This window comes from Nesoenas mayeri (genome assembly GCF_963082525.1).
Source record: "Nesoenas mayeri genome assembly, chromosome: 5".
Classification (NCBI taxonomy): Eukaryota; Metazoa; Chordata; class Aves; order Columbiformes; family Columbidae; genus Nesoenas; species Nesoenas mayeri.
In genome coordinates, this window is record NC_137548.1 from 41,597,875 (window position 1) to 41,616,446 (window position 18,572).

Sequence of the window (18,572 nt, forward strand, 5' to 3'; positions counted from 1 at the left end):
CTACAAGAGGAAATGTCATGTTGAGTCAACTTGTGAGCCAGATGAAATGACATGTATTTGTTTATTTTACTTATGCTCCTGTTTACAATGTGTTGCGCTTGGTAGACATATTTTTGTGCATCCTTTTGCGTTCCTGTATCAAAATTATCTAAATGCATTTTTGTATTTGCTGCCCGAACTCTGGCTGAGAAATTGTGTTTCTCGGTAACAGTCACATAGATGAAAAAGCTCTGTGTGTGCGTGTGTGCACTTGCTAACTAAGAACTCATTGCTCTGCAAATTAAACCTAATTACGCATACATAATAGTGATGGAAGTATTTCTGCTTTTTATCAGCTACATGATTTTAAGAAGGAGGAAGAAATGGGTTTGCTACCTGGGCCAGTACCAGGAACGTGTTTTGATGGACCCTACACTGACATTTTAACCTTTTTAATGTCTATTATATGTATGGCAACTATAAGATATCAGTCCAAGGAGTATTTGGGGTACTCCTTTTCACCCTTCTGTTGCTCTAGACATGTCTTGCAAATAGTGAGCGTGGACACTTTGGTTGATGGTGGATTTTGTGGGTCATGAAGAGTGCTTGCCACATTGTGGCTGGCGGCCCCTGCAGTGTCCTTGACCTGTGGCATTGTGCTGGGCTACTGTTTGGGTGACGTATGCTTCACAGATGGGGATGCCTTCTAAATACTTGGGAATCATCAGTAGCTGTTTGTAATGCATTACTTTATTTGATAATAAGCTATTTTCTCACTAGCCACCTGGATGCTTCCCATACAAACTGCACATGCTAGGGCCTATTCATGTTGGCCTACACAATGGATTTCCTCTCTGTGAGCATTCTTGGAAATAAAGCTCTGCTCCCTGAATATCTGTGAATAACAAGGTTTATGGATTCCACCTAAACAAAGCAATGGTTTTAGTAGCAAGAACATTTGTTGATATTGTTGTGCTGCATTTTCCCAGCTCTGGGTTATTTCAGCAGCTTTTGTTTCAGTGTTAGCACATAGGTACAGAAGGGTTGGCTCAGGAGAACATTGCAGGACGGAGACCAGAGCCCTGGATTGTTTCATTGCAGGAATTGGATTAACTCATGTGAGCTCATTCTCTGCTCTTCATTGCATTGTGTTTGGCAGTTCCTACAGTGTGATTGCATCTAGGTTAAGTGGCATTGTTCTGGAGTACAGCAGAGAACAATCCTATATTGACTAAGTGTGGGGGGAGGACAATATGATCTCATCAGTTTCCACCATTTTTTGTACCTGTGCTTCACTTGTATGTCCATTCTTTTAGCTTTCTTCTCTACCCAAGGGTGATAATTCTCCATGTTCAACAGATGGGATCACTCCATGTTGTAGGAGCAAGAATGTGAGAATGGAAGAGAGACCTTCACATGTCACTCTTCCAAAAGCAGTGTTGGGTTTCCCCCAAAGACCTGGAGGACCTTCTCCACATGACTTGTTGCTGGTGCTGTGTCTTCTTGATTGTCCTTTTTTGCATCAAATGGGAGCACCTTTAGCTCTTGTAGGGCAGATATTACGGAAGACCTGACAAGATGCAATGATCCTGGGACAAGTGGGATACATGTGGGTCTGGCAGAGGGTATGGAGTCACTGTGTGAGTGCCTGAGCTGTTTGTATGTACCCAAAGACTGCTCAAGCTTCAGGAGGGGAGAGCTACCCCCAGGTTTGTCATTGATGGGAGAGACTCTGATCATCTGCCTATTATGGTGATCTGAGAGGCTCCGATCTGCAACCACTACCACAGTGGGACCTGCAGCATTTGGGCCTCTGCAACTCTAAAGCATGTAAACCTACCCCTGAACCTTTTGGTCACAAAAGAGATGAAATAAACAGGAGTGTTTGTGTCTAGCTTAGTTGGAGACAGCTGTTAAAGGTAAATAGACTCTTCCAGTCCTGAAACTGTTTTATAGGAAGAACTTTTTAATAGGAAGAACACCAGGACCTCCTTCCTCCATCTCAGTTTCCGTCTGTCTTTCTGGGCAAACCCCAGTTCAGAAACAACCAGAGTGGCTTCATCCCTGTCAAACAGATTTTATTTTATCACAATCATGTTTTATGTGGTACTTCCTGCACACCTGTGACACTCAGTGTCTGGCAGATGTGGTGTGTGCCAGGCGCCAGGGTGTGTGCCAGGGGTCTGGGAGGGGTCCCACTCCTGCGGGCTGCTGGACAGGAGTTTGCACAGGTCTTGCTACAGCCATGTTTTGTGAATCTGCACTTCTGTGGCCTGTGTGCATGTCAGATAAACATGTCTGTGGATTAGAAACAGCAAAGGACCCTCTGGGAGCTAGCTGGATGAGACAAAGCAGGGTGAGCCTGGAAGGATGGTAAGTCATGCTTGCCATTACTGGTTTGAGTTATTCTAAGAGCAGTTGGGTGACAAAACTCTGCCCGAGGCAATTTTAGAAATATTTTTGCTTTCTGCTACAGCAGTGGCAAACTCCAAGGATGTACTGTCTTGCCTGTTACAGGAAACTACAGATGCAATTTCTCATCCATTCACAGAGGCTTATCTAGCTTGTGTTTAGGTAAAGGCTTCAAAATCCTTCTGAAAGGAGACCAGTGTTATTTGCATGTTCCGCTGAGGGAAATGGAGGCCCCAAGCAATGAAGTGATGGATTCAAGGCTACCTAAAGACCAGCGGCAACTTGAGCATTAGGTGCATGTACTCATTCCAGCATGGCACCCATAGCCTCATGCAGCAAACCCCAGTACCCTCCTCCTGCTCAGAGAGGGGGCAGGGAGCTGAGCTTGTCAGAGGCATTCCTGCAGAAAGGGAGAGGCAGGTTTCCTTGGGGCTGAGTACATAAAATACCCTGGCAATGAACAGTAGGTGCTGTTGCACAGGCATGTCACAGAAAGGACTGTTTGTTCCAAATACATTGGACAAATTGTTTTGGAATGGTTCACTGGTGTGAAGATACAGCCTCAAATTAATGTCAGGAGCAGAGTAACTGTAGCGATACGCTGGGGACGTGCCATCTGTCTGCATTAGAGACAAGGTGATGGATTAGTAAGGAACATGGGTGCATTTACTCCTCCATATTTTTTTTCCCCAAACTCTTTAAAAATGTCCTGCGGGAGAGGACACTCTTTCCCAGGCATGTGTGCTTTTCATGACAGTACTAAGGCAAGGCAGGGCTGTACTGCCGCTGGGTAAGCACAACAGAAGTGATTTTCCCCACAGGGCTCACTTGTCTTTGGTGGACATCGGAAGGTGGATGTAAGATAATGGATAGGAGATGGGACCTCTGGACTATGTGGAGCTTGAAGAAGCAGGTGAATCCTGGGGAGCTGGGGAAATTTCTGACCCATTTCCTGATTGCTCAGGCGTGATCAAGACATGCTATGGGTGTGTGTGAGGGGAAGGGCTGTACAACTACTCAATAGCCAAGCCTTGGGCACACAATGCCCTTCCAGTGATGGGGCAATGTGGCTGGAGGAAGAAGTTGGGTTTAGGAGTTGCAGCCCCTCAGCCTCCCTCCTACAAGCTCTCCGTGAATACTCCCTTCATGCACAAGCACAGTCCTCATTGGCAGCGTGATGCTGCAGCTGCCCTGAGAGATCCAGGCAAACATGATAATAGCGGTGTAGGAAAAAAAAAAAGCAACCGAGGGATGAAAAGAGCCCTCTGTCACATGTGGGTTATTTTCAAAGGGTGGCATTGTGGTTTTCCCAGGCAACAAGCAGGCTGCGAGGCAACTTGGGTGGGCAGGTGACCAGGGTGAAGCGGACAGTTACCAGCTCCAGCTGAGATGGGGATGCTGTTTACAAAAAACAGCTATAAGAGGGAGGGACTGTGGAGAGGGAGCTGGGGAGATCTCCATGGAGACACTTAACCTGCAGCAATGGGTGCCCTCAGGGATTGAGACTGACCAGGTCCTTGGGAAGACAAGTGCCTGGCACTGGCATGGCAGCATTGTCGCTGCGAGGGGGAGATTTACAGGCCTGCTGTTCAGCACACAATAAAAATGGCATTGAAATGACATTAAGATCGGGACACAAGCTCTAGAAAGCTAAGAAATTATAAAAGTGATGGCCAGCTGTTTGCTCTCAGTGAGGGGCTCAAAGCCCTGGGAGGAGCGGGAGTTGGCAGAGGAGAATGAGGGCAGGGAGAGGATGCTGCCTTCACCTGGGCTGACAGTGTGGTGGCTTTTCTCATCTCTGAAGGTGGCAGAAAGTATCCTCTGCATTTATTCTTGCAGTTATTATTTTGCAGCAATACTTGAGAGTGTGAGAGGTGTGAGAATAAAGAGACTTTGCTAGATGATAAAGGACTAGGTGGTAATTTTATGATTCACTGGGAGGAGCGGACAGCACCTGTTCCTCTGCCTTGGGATATGGGCAAGATCATTGCCTGCTCCCTGTCTCCTCCAGGCCCCTGGGTAGGCTCGGGCTAATATTTGTGGCTAAGCTCTGATGACTGTGCTTTATGGCACTGAAGTTGAAGTTCCCCCCTCCCTTTCCAGCCCCGGGGAAGGTGTGGATGTGTGGTGTGGTGTGCATTTCACTCATTCATGCTTTGGGTTAATCCTCTGTGATTATTGCACCAGAATATCCTCTAACTATTGTGCTCTGCAAAGGGGAGAGGGGTCTGAGGCTGTGGTTGCTCAAGGGCAAGACCCAGGCTGCTTACTTTATGGTTTCAGAGGGTGTCTGCACAGTGAGAAGACCCCTCAAGCTTACTCACAGCCAACACGCTGCAGGTACACCCACCATCCTTGGGTTCAGCTATTCACCCCCACTTTTCCTGAGGAAAATGGAGGATGCCACCAGCTACTCCTCCTTTCCAAGCTGAAGAGTTCTTCCAGATGAAGTGCAAGATTCATGGCATTAGAAACGAATGAGACGCAGAGCAGCTGTACTTGGTAAGCTGCGGTGCTTGTCTGGCAGTGCTGCACTGACATTTGGGATTGTCCTGCTAGAAGGAGGAAGGGATTGAGGGACACAAGGCTGCAGTTTCCATTTGAACCTGACACAGGAGAGTGAAGGGAAATGACAGTGTGGAGCCAGCCCTTTTACCTTCTTTTCTTAGAGCTGGAGTGTCAGCAATGCATATGATGAAGTGATGGTATGGGTTGTGGTCATGTGCCAAGTTCTGCGTCACACGGAGATGGAAACCACCGAATCCACCTAGCATAAACAAAGGAAATGGGGAAGCGATTTACTGTAAAATTAATAAAAGCGCGATCCATCTCAAAAGGGAAATGCACAGACTACATTTCGGGGCTTGGGAAGGGTCAGCAAGACAGAAAGGGGAGCAGGCCAGAGAAGAAGCTTTCCTCTTCAGCCTTGGGCTGGACTCATCCAGCACTGTCATGCTTTGGGGTGTCTCTTACTGGGCACGGCACAGCAAGCCCAGGAGGACAGCCCTGAGGAAAGGTGGCTTTGCTTCATGTCCTGGAGGTGTCACTGGGCTCTGCCTCTGTAAGCAAAGTGGAGAAGAACATGCTTCTTCCTCTGCAAGATATGCTTTTCAACTGTTTCAGCGGCCTCTGGGTATCAGTAAAAGGGATCCCCAGGGACAATCATAGCCTTGCTCAGGGCATGATACTGGTTGAGAAACCACCTCTATGGTGTCAGCACTCACTTGCCTTCCTCCTGGGCACACTGCACAGGGGAACCAGTTTGGGACCACGCTCTTTGTTTGGGGATGCAAGAGCCAACAGAGCAGCCGGCTGTGTGGTGAAACCCTAGCACCGATGACCAGAACAGGAGGCATTTCCCTTTTCTCACATTCCCTGCAGGAAGCAGCTGGGTATCAGCAGGTTGCATGAGGTTAAACAGTCACATCTGAAGTGTTTCTCTGCCATGGCATGTCTAAACTTCTCCTGTCCCATGCCTGACCCTGCACACTGGCTATTGCCAATAGGGGCATGAAGTAAAGCAAAATACCCAGGGTAAAAAAACAGTAAAAATTATAAGGGAGCTGTAGGGACAAATACTGCTTGACTTTCCACTTTTATCCACCAATTTATTTCTCCTGAGTCAGACTAAATTTGTCTAGATTTATTCCAGCAGAAGTCAAAAAGGGAGTGAAGCCATGAGAGAGATAATTACAAGAATTTTTAACTACAATTTGTATACTTTGCTGTTAGATTGGCTAAATGATGTGTAAGTATAGACTGGACTGTGTAAGACTGCAAAGACGATGTATTGAGATGGGTGATGGAGGTGAATATTTCCTCCTGACATCTGACATGCAGTGTATGGGGCAGCCTCAGACAGAGAAAGGTGTTGGTGTCATTTAAAACTGGTCTGGTGGAAATATAAAAAACTGATGTCCAAAGGAGTATTACTGGGTTGACACTAAGCCACTGTGTCTCAAGATATCCTGTCTCTAATTTGTAAAATTATTGGTAGCAGGAGGTAATTGAGAGAGTGGACATCTATTTAAATGTACATAAGATAGATAAAGATCGGGGAGGAACTGAGTAATACTCAGACCAGCCATTTATGTTCCTTTTGTGCTTTTAACAGGAGACTCTGGCTCTTCATCAGCCTTCTCTTTGCATTTCTCCTCCTCCCACCATCCAAATTCCACCTCTTAGAGCAGCCCTCAGCAGCCCTCCTGCCACATAGAAATTTGCAGATCAAGATGGAAACAAACACAAACACAAACACACACACATGCAAAACCACCAAACCCCAGGTCCTTTTGTTGGTTTGGTGATGCCTGTGGCTAGAGAGCAATCAGATCTCACCCTTCAAGGCATCCTCTGGCCAGAAGAAAATTGCTTCCACAAAACAGCCATCACACAGCAACAAAGTCCACAAAGTAAAGCTGAAGAGGGACTTTGTACAAGGACATGTAGTGGTAGGGCCAGGGGTAATGGCTATAAACAGAGAAAGGGTAGATTTAGATTAGATACAAGGAAGAAATTCTTCACCATGAGGGTGGTGAGGCACAGGAACAGGTTGCCCAGAGAAACTGTGGATGCCTCATCCCTGGCAGTGTTCAAGGCCAGGCTGGATGGTGCTTTGAACAACCTGGTCTAGAGGAATGTGTCCCTGCCCATGGCAGGGAGGTTAAACTGGATGATCTTTAAGGTCCCTTCCAACTCAAACCACTCTATGATTCTATGAAGTACTTTCTGAGGGACTTTTCCTCTGTGTCCCAGGTCTGTCAGGCATGGGACACCAGCGCTAGTGGAGAGACGGTTTGAACAGAAGTAGCAGTGGAAGCTGCCCTCAGGACTAGGATGGCTTTTGGAAGACGTAAGTTGTGACAGTCATGTTATGTAGCCCAGATGTCCCCTGCTTTTCAAGTATTATCTCTGAAATCTCCAACGCATCTTCATTCTTACCATCATGACAGTCCTCTAGGCTCTTCCCCTTTAGGCTATTATGAAGAAAAGCTCCATGGGGGTACAGAAATGGATGAAAGGATGACCAAATTTGAATGGACAGACAATTTCATGAGCAAGATCCAAAGCAAGAGCAGTAGACCACTGGCTCAGTGGAAAGGCATGACTCAGGAAATGTGATCAGCAGTTACCTGAATTACTGATTTGCATTTCCCCTCGAAGAGTCACTTTTCTGAGCTCTGCCATTACATATAACCTTTGAAAGTGACAAAGCTATGTAAACTACATGATTAATAGACCAAAGAATTTTTACATTATTTTCAACACGATGTTTCTTTTATGAAGCAATGCCAGCTACTAACACAGGCACAACTTCTTCTGAAAATGCTGGACAAATGCCTGCTCTTACTGGTTTTCCACACAGCTGGAAAAAATTCCTTGAGTGGAAAAGTCCCTGGGCAGACAGCATATATCAAAAAAGATCCTCTGTGGATGTCATATGAGCATGCACATCTTCAGAGCCTTTCTCAGAAGCACGCTGGACCTAGTGAAGGTGCATTTATGGGGGACCTGGCTCTGCAGCACTTGTCCAGGGGTCCTCAGCAAATAGTGGGGCAGAGCTGGGTTGTTCTTTGCTGGAAACAAAAGCCACTTACATGTGGCCAGGTACTGTGTTCACAGAGGATCTTCCACTGAAAACACAACTTCTCTTGAAGGACATCTCCTTTGGTGCTTTGGAGGCAACTGGCCCCCTATCCAAAATATCTCCCTGAGGCTGTGTGAGGTCATGTTGCTCTATCCCCTGGGATCATCCGCGCTGGGACTTTGCTGTCCAGTAGGCTTGGCCCTGCACACTGTCCTGCATCTGAGCAGGGAAGGTGGCACCACAGATGTGTGCTTGCTGTGAGCATCATAGGGAGGTGAGCAGGTCTCGGGGCCACCCTGCTTGCTCCGAGTTGTGGGGCAGCCAGGGCCATGGGACAGTTGTGCACTGCAGGACTGGGAGACAGTGGCATCTGCCATGAGTCTGCCTTGGGCAACAAGGGAGATGCAACAAGTCATGGGTCTGGAGCTAGTTTGTGTCCTATCCTGGGAGAAGCCAGCTGTGGGCTGACCATGCTCGAGTTGTAGGGAATTGCTTCCACCAGGTAGAATAATTCACACAGACATTTTTTTTTTAAAAAAAAATAATAATAATTTTCACCCTCTTCTTTATTTTCAGAGTCCCCACAGTACCCAAAATAGTTTTGTTTGAGCACTTTGGTAGCTCCCTGACCCAAAGAGGCTTGAAGCAAAATCTGTTTTACTAGTTCAAAACAAAACTATTGCTTCTGAGACACAGGGGAATAGATGGGAGAGGCTATCTTTAGTAGTCTTAATGTATTGTAGTCTTGTAGTGGTTTTGTTCATTTAAATGAAATTTGGCATTAAATACAATTTCTGCACAGTGTGGAAAAAATGGATGCTAGGATTCTTTTTCAGTACAGAGAACCTTAGATTAATTGACCCAAAATTATTTCTTGCACATAATCTTTCATTTCCAGACCATCATATTTTCTAAAAATAAAAGTGGGGCCCTGAGACAAATTGTGATGGCTCCAGACTAGCTCTTGTAATGAAGCTGAGATGGTCTGTTGAGCAAATCAACTATTTCATCAGCCTGAATTTATATTATAAGAAACTACATTGTAGTACGATAAATTCACCATCTGGTCACTTAGGGCTCTACACATCTGTATTGTATTATCGGATTAGATCATGATGGTGGGAATCATCCCTTTTTTATTTAGCAGATAGGTGTTTAGTCTAAGTCATCTGTCTATGCTTTCTGGCAGACCATTGCGGCATTTTTAAATGGCAGTTTAACCTCTCTTCCCCCTGCTAATACCATTTCTCTTGGGACAGGATGAATTATCCTTTGGAAATACTTCCCTTTCTCCCTCCATTGACTTTAGAGACTGCAAAGGTGACTGGCCTGCACCAGATGACAAGGTGGTGAATGTGCTTGGATTGTACTGACATCCTCTGGTTCTGTGTGCAGTGAATATGAATATGTGAATTAAAATATATGTGTTAATATCTTCAGAGATACTAATGCACCCAGCCAGGCTCAGACCACCAAAACTGAAAGTCTGTAGCTAGCAGCCTAAAAACTTTATTTGGATGTTAAAACAAGAGCTTGGCTCTCGAACTCAGTGGAAAGGTTCTCACTAACTTCTGGCTGGGCTTGCCCCCATTTCCAGAAGTGCTGTGCACTCACAGTTCAGCTGCTAGTGGAGGGGGTTGCCTGAATAAGTACCATGGACCAAGGACTCTGGATTTGGCCCCATTGTAGAATCATTTCCTGGCAGTTTTCCTTTCGTTGTGTCTCTCAGAATGCTGAATATCTCCTCAATTTTCTATATTTACTTTCCTTCCCTCCTTTTGTAGAGCGCATTGTACAAGTCCCTGGTTATGACAATGTCCTTTTGTTTCAGGAAATGTTCTGAACATCAAACCAGAGCAGTTGCTGTGCAGTGTGGTGAGGTCATTTCAAGAGAAAGGTTTTGCAACGTGTGTAAGGGGTTTTTTTGCCTGGGGATGGGCAGCCAGGTCTGGGATCTCCAGACAGGGCACACAGGAAAAGCTGGTGGAACCTGTGCAGTACTAAAGTCCCCTCAGTAGGAGGAGTGAGCAGAGTCCCTCAGGAAGCAGACTGAGTCAATGCATTCCCCAGGAACGTGTGGTACAGAAAACCAGATAACCTGGAAAGCACAGAGCACAGGCAGCTTGTGCTTTGTGGGCAGTCATGGTCCTGCCCACTAGGAAACAATTGTCTTAGTAATATACAGTGATCAAGATAAGTTTTTTTAAGATGTCTGAGTTTGATTCTTGCTTTCTTTCATCAATGGCTATTTAAACTATGGAATGACTTGGCAATATCCTTGTTCTTTAAACCCAATAAAAGCAAGGGTGTGAGCATTGGGTCCACCAGTGTGGCTGCCAGGAATCTTGTCTTCTGCATTCAGGAAGGTTATCTTAAGGCAAAACTAATAGGGGAAATATATGGCATGCAAGCCTGCCCATAACATGGAGGTTACTGCATGCAGGTGGCCCTTCGTGAAAGGTTCCTGTCTTCCGTGGGGCATTTGTGGGAAAGCCCCACCAGACTGTGACCTCTGCTTCCCCGTGTGCATTCACTCTGCCCATGCTGGCTGCTCAGCTCCCACCTCTGTCAGTAGCAGTCAGGCTTTCAGGGCCGTTTAAACAAGCTGTTGAATTACACAGGCCATTAAAAGTGCAGAATTTGCTGTGATGGTGACTTTTACCCAGCCCGCAGTTCCCATGAAAGGAAACCTGTTTTTATTAAACTGGTGCTTGTCCTGTAAAGCACCATGCAAGAGTGACCAGCCCCACTGGCTGAGTGGAGCTCCAAAAAAAAATATGGTTTTGCCAACAATGAACAAGACAGGCACATGGACAGATCAAACTAGAGATACGTGAGTATATATTAAACCTTGACTACATTGAACAGTGCATTTAATGAGATCTGCTAGAGAGGAACACATTATTTCCTGCCACCGAGACAGGCAGAAAATGTTCTTCCTTGTTTCACCAGTTCAAAACATTGCATTTGCAGTTGCACATACTTTTCAAAATTTCGTCCATAGCCTTTATCTGATCCTGTCTGCCCAAATTTGCAGTTCAAACAGGCAGAACCTGGATTGCCACCCAAGGAGCTGCATCCCACAAGCCACTCCGGGGCCCATGGCCATGTAGGGTGGGATGGAGCTGCCGGTGGCATCTAATGCAGGGCTTTGACCAGCAGAACCCATCACTTTCAAGTTATAGCTAAAATAAATATGTTATGATGAAGCTAAACAACAACAAAGCCAGCTTCTGATGTAGCTGGAAACAAAACCAAGCCAACCCAATTCGGAGAAACCCAGAGGCTAAGATACAGCCTTATTTGTCTCTGCGTTTTCCATCTGGAACAGAGAATTGAGCTGAAATGTCACTTCTCTGTGAGAAATTGTGCCTTCCTCCGCACCCTCAACAACAGCAAAAGGAACAATGCTTTGCATTTGTTGCCAAATCCTATTGTAACGTAGTTTATTCTTGTCCCTGTGAATGCACTGGCCTTCTCCGTACTTCCGCAGTGCAAGTTCCCTCTGCTGACAAAGGCACCAGCAGTTGAGCACCCTGTCACCTCATTTCTTATGTGATGATGCAATAAAAATGCAGCTGTCTGATGCAGGGAGCCCTTGGTGTGGATGCAGGTGGCTGGTCAATACCTCACACTGGAGAAGGACCAACTCACTTTTCCTGTATTGGACTTCTGGAGAAGAAGTCTGGAGAAGAGAAAGCTCCAGGGAGACCTTATAATAGCCTTCCAGTACCTAAAGGCGACCTACAAGAAAGCTGGAGAGGGGCTTTTTACAAGAGCATGTAGTGACTGGACAAGGGGCAAGAGCTTTAAGCTGAAAGAGGGTAGTTTTAGATTAGACACAAGGAAGAAATTCTTCACCATGAGGGTGGTGAGGCACTGGAACAGGCTGCCCAGAGAAGCTGTGGATGCCCAGGCCCTGGAAGTGTTCAAGGCCAGACTGGATGGAGCTTTGAGCAATCTGGTATAGTGGCAGGTGGAGGTTGGAACTAGATGACCTTCGAGGGTCCCTTGCAACCCAAACCAGGCTATGATTCTACGATTCTTAGTGAACCCCATTAAAACTTGAGATTTTTCCATCAACAACCATCTCAAAAAGTTTCTGACTCTTCAGATAGGCCAACAAAGTTCATTTGTCGCAGATGGTTCACAAACAACAGAATTGTTTGTTATATATCTGTGGGGTGAACTCAGATTCCAGCACAGCCTGATCAGTACCTCGGCCAACCCTTGGAGTGTTCCTTTAAACAGCTTTCTGAAATTCCCAGAGCCGCTGTCTGAAACCAGCACTTCAGTGTGTGACCTTTGCGAGTTACGGTAGTATTAGGCACTGGGCCACTCTGATGCAAGTTCCGCGAAGCCTTAGACCATTTCTAAACTTCCATATTGATATATTTCCTGGTTCCAGTGGTGCATAAAAGAAACAAACTACAGAAAGCCCCGCTCTGGGTTTTCCCTTGGTCTCTTGTGAGTCTTAAATCCATCATGTTATTCATTAGTAGTGTCCGTGCTATTTCACAGGTTCTGTCGGGTGTCCAAGAAGAGCTGCCCACCTTTCACTTGCTGATGCACTAAAAGGCCACCATGGGTTCCATCGCAGTAACATATTTCTCTTTTCTTCTGTACATGGCAGGAGTTGATCGCATTACATTCTGTCTCAATTCAGTTTTCTGAGGTGCCTCTTCATCAGTTATATATTGAAGAAGGACAACTCTTATCCTTACCCTGATGCCAATGAGCTCACTCAAAGGAAGACTCCTCCTGGCAAGGGATCCTTTGGGGATGTAATCTCTATGTAGAGCTTCCTCTCCTCTGGCACATAGCTGATAGCCATATCTTTGTGTCCTGATGACTGACTAGCCATATTGGCCTTTGTGAACATGAGTAGCCAGCACAAATAGTGACCAGTCTGGTACCTAAATGGCCCAAAGTGTGAATGAGCACAAATTCTGCAATTCTGCTGTGTGCCCGCTCACATGAGGGCTCATATAAAACAGGCACTAATGTTTTCTAGGCATTAGTGTCACATCTTTAGCCTGTATCTTCTTCCATTGCACCTCCAGGTCCTTCTCTGCAACTTCACGTCTTAGCTCTTCTGGAGTGCATCTTCTTCTGTGGTCTCCCTAGGGGAAGAGATCCATAGAAGGTCCTTCATGGCACATGTGAAGTTAGGTGTGACAAATGAAGACCTTGCTTACTATGTCCTTGCTGTCTTGGCACTAATGACTCCTGCGACTAAGTCAGTGGATGAAGAAGCTGTAACAGCCCAGTCTGAAGCTCAGGGAGGGTTAATGCAGCTACATGTGGCTGGCAAAGGAGTATGGTATCAGAAAGAGCTACACCAGTGATACACTTGTGCATGGGGGACAAATGGGGATGGAAGTACTGGGGGAGGCCATGCTGAGGTGGAGGCCAATATGCCTTTGCTGCCACCTCATAGAATCATAGAATCATTTTCATTGGAAGAGGTCTTCAAGATCCTTGAGTCCAACTGTTAACACTGTCACTAAACCATGTCCCTAAGAACCGCATCTACCCAGCTTTTAAACACCTACATGGATGGTGTTTCCAGTACTTCCCTGGGCAGCCTGTTTCAGTGCCTGACAACCTTTTCCATGATTAAATTTTTCCTGATATTCAGTGTAAACCTCCCATGGCACAACTTAAGGTCAGATCTTGCCACAGCTTTCAACACCACCAGTGTTGAAATGTCTTGAGTTTTCTATAAATAAGGAGATGGGGAATTGGAAAGCAAACAAGTCCTTTCTTCACCATTTGTATCTGCCTTTGACCTCTTTCCTGACCTTTCTCCTGAGCTTCATCTTCCTCTGCAGGAATATCTCAGCACGGGCAGTGACTCCCTTTACCCCGCTTGGGCTATGCTTGATGCATGAGATCTGCCACAGCCACCACCACCTTCCTCTGGGCACTGGCTCATTGCAGCTCCGTGTCAGGAGGGAGCAAATATCCTCAGAAAGCCATTCAGGGTGGGCAGGTGGCAGAGGGAAGTCCTTGAATGGTGCAGAAGACAGATGCAGTTTGCACACAGTGGAGCCTCTGGGGGCCAAGCGTGCTGCCAGCACTAAGGACGTGTTGTCCTCTCCTGTCCACTGAGCTCCCATAAGACACAGCACCTCCTCCTCAGATCAAGGACTCACTTAAGCTTCTCCTGTGTCATGTCTGAGGCCAGCATCTCTCGTGTTCTCTTTGTTCCTTCCCTACCATTGCTGAAGAGCTTTTCATTTTGGCCATTTTGGGAGTAAACAGCAAATATTAAAGGTTTGTAGAAGTTTCTATGTTTTCTAATTTCCCCCTGCCAAAAAAACCCCAACCAACAAAGCCTATGAAAACCTTCTTAGTGTATATGTTTTTGTTAAAATATTGCCTTCGAGCGCAAAGAGAACAGCATTAGAAGTGAGTGAGTACAGTGGGCTTGAATTAGTGCTGAATGCATGATTTGTGGTTATTACCAGGAACACTTACGTTGTCTTACCAAGCAAGCCCAGATCTCTTTTGCTTCTTAACTTTTCATAGACAAAACTGGACAAAAAAGATTAAAAAATCCTGGATCCCTCTTTTCAGCTGTGGAAAGCTTCCTTCTCAGGCTCACGTTCCACACAATGCAAGTGTTCAGATCCCTCCCCATCCAAGGAAGCAGTGGACACCAGCTCACCACTGGCTGGGACACGTGCGGGTCTCCTGCCTGGCTTGGGACATGTCTCGCCAGCCCTCAGCCATATGCTGGAGCACGCCTGCTTGGTGAAACAGCATTGTAACAGGACGAGCTTTCTCTGTATGGACTTAAACTGCAGTAGAAACTGAACTGGAATTTCTCCCAAAGTTTTCCCAGCCTGCTGCTGAACCCTAATTGCTCCCAACAGATGTTGGTGCCTTGGAGATAGAGTCGTGGGCAACTACTTCAGCATTTCTTTGTAAGTATTTTCTGTCAAAGTGTCTGATATTTGCTACCTGAGTTGTCTGTTGTTTGCAGTGCTCAGTTGCTTTCATCACATGGGGCTGTTTCTGGTCCTTAACCACAGGAGTGAGACAGCCTTTTCAGCAGGACTTTCTAGGTTTTCAAACCTAGAAATTGGTTTCTATGAAGGTTTACGCCCACAATGTCAGTGCTGGGAAGACTCTCGCTAGAAGGACTCAATCACAGGACCCTCCCCAAGCTCCACAGGGGCTCAATAAAACAAACTAAAATCCTTTTTTTTTGTATCCATTTTCTGTTAGGAAAGGTGAGATTTGCTATGACCTATGGACTTTGCAGCATGATTCCTCTAGAGCAGGCAGAGAGTCTCTCTCCACTCCAGTTTCCTCAACTGAAGATTTTTCCACCCTGGCTCTGCCATTCTCTTCTTCTCCCAAAAATGCCTGTGACATGAGGCTCCCCCTTTTCCTCTTGCTCCACCACTCAGCCAGCGTCTTCCCGCCCCGAAAGGTCAGGATCTCTGAAGGCAGGTGCCTGGTGTGCTTGGAGGGAGCAGGGCAGTGACAGACAGGAAGCCTTTTACTCTAATTAGTCTTTGCAGAAGTTTGGCATTTCTCCTAGGAGCCGTTTCCCCACTGATGAGGAGCACGTATCCCGCTCTTCCTTCTCACCTCGCACGTCCGAGCCTCTCGCCGTCTCCTACTGGGCTGCTGGGGTTCGGCCGTGGCTCATGTTGCTGGGAGGAAGCAGGCAGGGGATATGTGAGGAGATAAACACTGTTTTCTGACAGTGGGATTTCTTTCAACTCGGCCACGTTCACAACCTGAACCTGGATCGTTTTTGCTACCCGCTCCCCCTCGCCTCCTCCCACCCGGCCCGGACTTGCCAGGCTTTTGTCTGGTTAATCAGCACAACTCCTTCCAGGGCTTCCTGGGGGCTCTTTGGCTGCTGGGTTATGAAGACCCATGAGTTCATTGTTTAAATTAAGTTCTTCTATATGGAAACACCACTGGTTTCCCATATGGTCTTGGCAAAGTCACCATCCGCTCCCCACCTAAATTAGATTTCACTAATTGAATTAGTTACCATTTTATCAGCTGCCGCTTTGCAGTAGTTTGTGAACCCCCAGGGGCCCAGGCCACGCGCAGTCAAGAGCTTCCCCACCTCACTCTCTCATTTATCATAGTGACAACGCACAGCGCTGGGAGAAGCAGGGGGGTGGAGAGTACCCTGCCCTTCCCAAGCATCCCAGCCACCTCTGAGCATCCTAATGATTGACCTCTGAGAGCAAAGCAGCCCTGCGCTGACCCCAGGCTGCTGAAAGGAAGCATTCTGCCCTTTGTAAAAATCCCCCTGCGACTGCAGCACGGGCTGCGCTGAATGCAGGAGTGTCAGAAGGGAAGCCCCATGCGTGGGCAGTGGTGCCCAGGGACATCACAGCTTCCATATGCCAGGGGACTAATAGTGACAGACCTGGGCTCAGGGAACAACGCTGGCCCATGGGCGAGAAAGGGAGAGGGGGACAAGTGGAAAGGGACAGCCTGTAATGGGCCTGCCAGCGTCTGGCAGCGCAGCGTGAAGCGTGTCACCTGCTCCAGCCCCCGCCTTGCCTGCGCAGGCACCGGGGCTCAGCTAATGCTGCATCCCAGCGGGAGGCTGGGGATGCAGGGATCCTATGCTGGCGCAGGTGGTGGGCACCCAGCATTGCCCTGGGTGCTGCAGCCATCTGCAGGTGCTGGTGATTGCTTGGAAAGTCTTGGCTCTCATGTGACAGCTTTTGGGGGAGCTTGGGGAGGGAGAGAAGTGTGTAGAAACATCATTATCCCATGCTTTCCAACCCGTTGTCACTGCACCATAATCTCCTCTGCAGGATGCACCTGAATAAGAGCCACTGGCTCCTATAGCCAAGCTCCACTGCTTCCAAGATAGTTTGTCCAAAGGGTGACCTGGGCTTTCCACTGTGGATCTGTGTTGCAGAAAGCTTGTAGACGTCCATGAAGGAAGGGTAGCCATACCTGAGAACAAAGCTGCTACTCTGGTGTTGAGCAGGGTCAACACCGTTCTGCTCACAGGCAAAAAAAAGCTGTGAAATAATGATTAAAGCTGAATGTGCATTTCACTGAAGTCAGGCTAACACCCAACATATCAAGTTCTTGATAAAATGCCGACTCCTTTCAGAAACTGCTCAAGGGTGTTTGAATATCTGAGAAAGAACAGTCCCAGGAGTACTCTCTTTCATGCTCAGAAAGGGGTCGGTGTTTCATTTTTAGTACTAGTCACCAATTAATGCCCCCTGGCCAATTTTAACATTTCCTCATAAATCATCAAAAAAATAGATACAGAGGTCACAGCAACAAATGAGTCAGAAAGTGCCCAGAACAGATTTCTTGGATAGGAAGTGGGATATCTCTGAGCTGATTACCAGTTTCACCCTTCCAAGTTATGCTGTAGGTTTTCACCTGGCTTCCTGCTAAGACATATCTCCTGACTCCCATTTTTTCCTCTCCAAATAGACTTTAACAAAGATGAGGTGGTGATGATTGGTGGTGGTGACCATGACTGCATTACTGAGGTTATGAGATGATGTACAGAAGCTGTGAAAATGTGTGAAAAGTCCAGCATTCACCAAAGCATTACAAAAGCAGAAGGGCTGAAACCTCAGAATGGCCCAGAGGTGGTGGGGATGCCGAAGTGGTGGGGGTGGCAGCATGGAAGTGTCCCAGCTGGTGAGGGATTTGCAGCAGCAGCTGCAGCTGCAGCATGGAGAGGAGGTTGTTGGGCCAAGAGTGGGAGCAGGAAGCTGGGGTGGAGGGAACAGGCAGCTGGGGAGGGACATCTGGCTGCGAGGTGCTGAGCAGGGGTGGCTGGGACATGGGGCACTAAGAGAAGAAGGTATGGGAGGTGTACTCCGGGTGGTACCATGGTGTTTAATCTGGCTACCTTGCAAGACACTGTTGTGAGGCAGGGATTGAGATAGCCTGTGGGTCCAGCACCTTCTCGTGCATAATATGGGTTTAAGTGTGACTGAACTCAGGAGCAACCTCTGGACACCCCAGATGCATCAGTTTAGGCCTGTACTGCACCTCTGCTCTGTCCCTGTTCGTGCAGAACTGATGTTGAGCAATCCCCCAAGTGTTTACTTTGCTTTTGGAAGACAATGGAAATTTACTCCAGAGCTTTACCTCATCGCTGCTGGAACATTTGTGGGCAGCAGCGTTTCCAGCATCGTACTTGTTCTTTCTCTGTCTGGCTCCTCGTGTACCAGAGACAGCTGGCTTTGCAGCAGTGTTATTTTTTCCCCAATTGCATTTGAACCCAGAATTTCTGTAAAAACTTCATTCACATCATCTTCTGAACTTGCACGAGCCAACATGTTAGTCATTGAAACCTCTTCTCCTCCACACTTAAGAAAAGCTCTCCTTTTCCATGGAGGAGCCCTGAGGAGCCAGAGGCTCTGCATGGGATCATGTCCCCTCTCCATGGCTGCAGGGTACCTCCAGGAGGGAGGACAGCCCTGCCAGCATCCATCCGCTAGCTCCATCTAGTGAGAAGACTACCATGGCATCTGTCAGCAAGGGGACATGGGGCCAGGCTCCCCAGCTCCCCCGGGGCCCCAGGCAGGATCACCCCGACTTCTCTGTGTCCCCAGGTGGGTTGTGC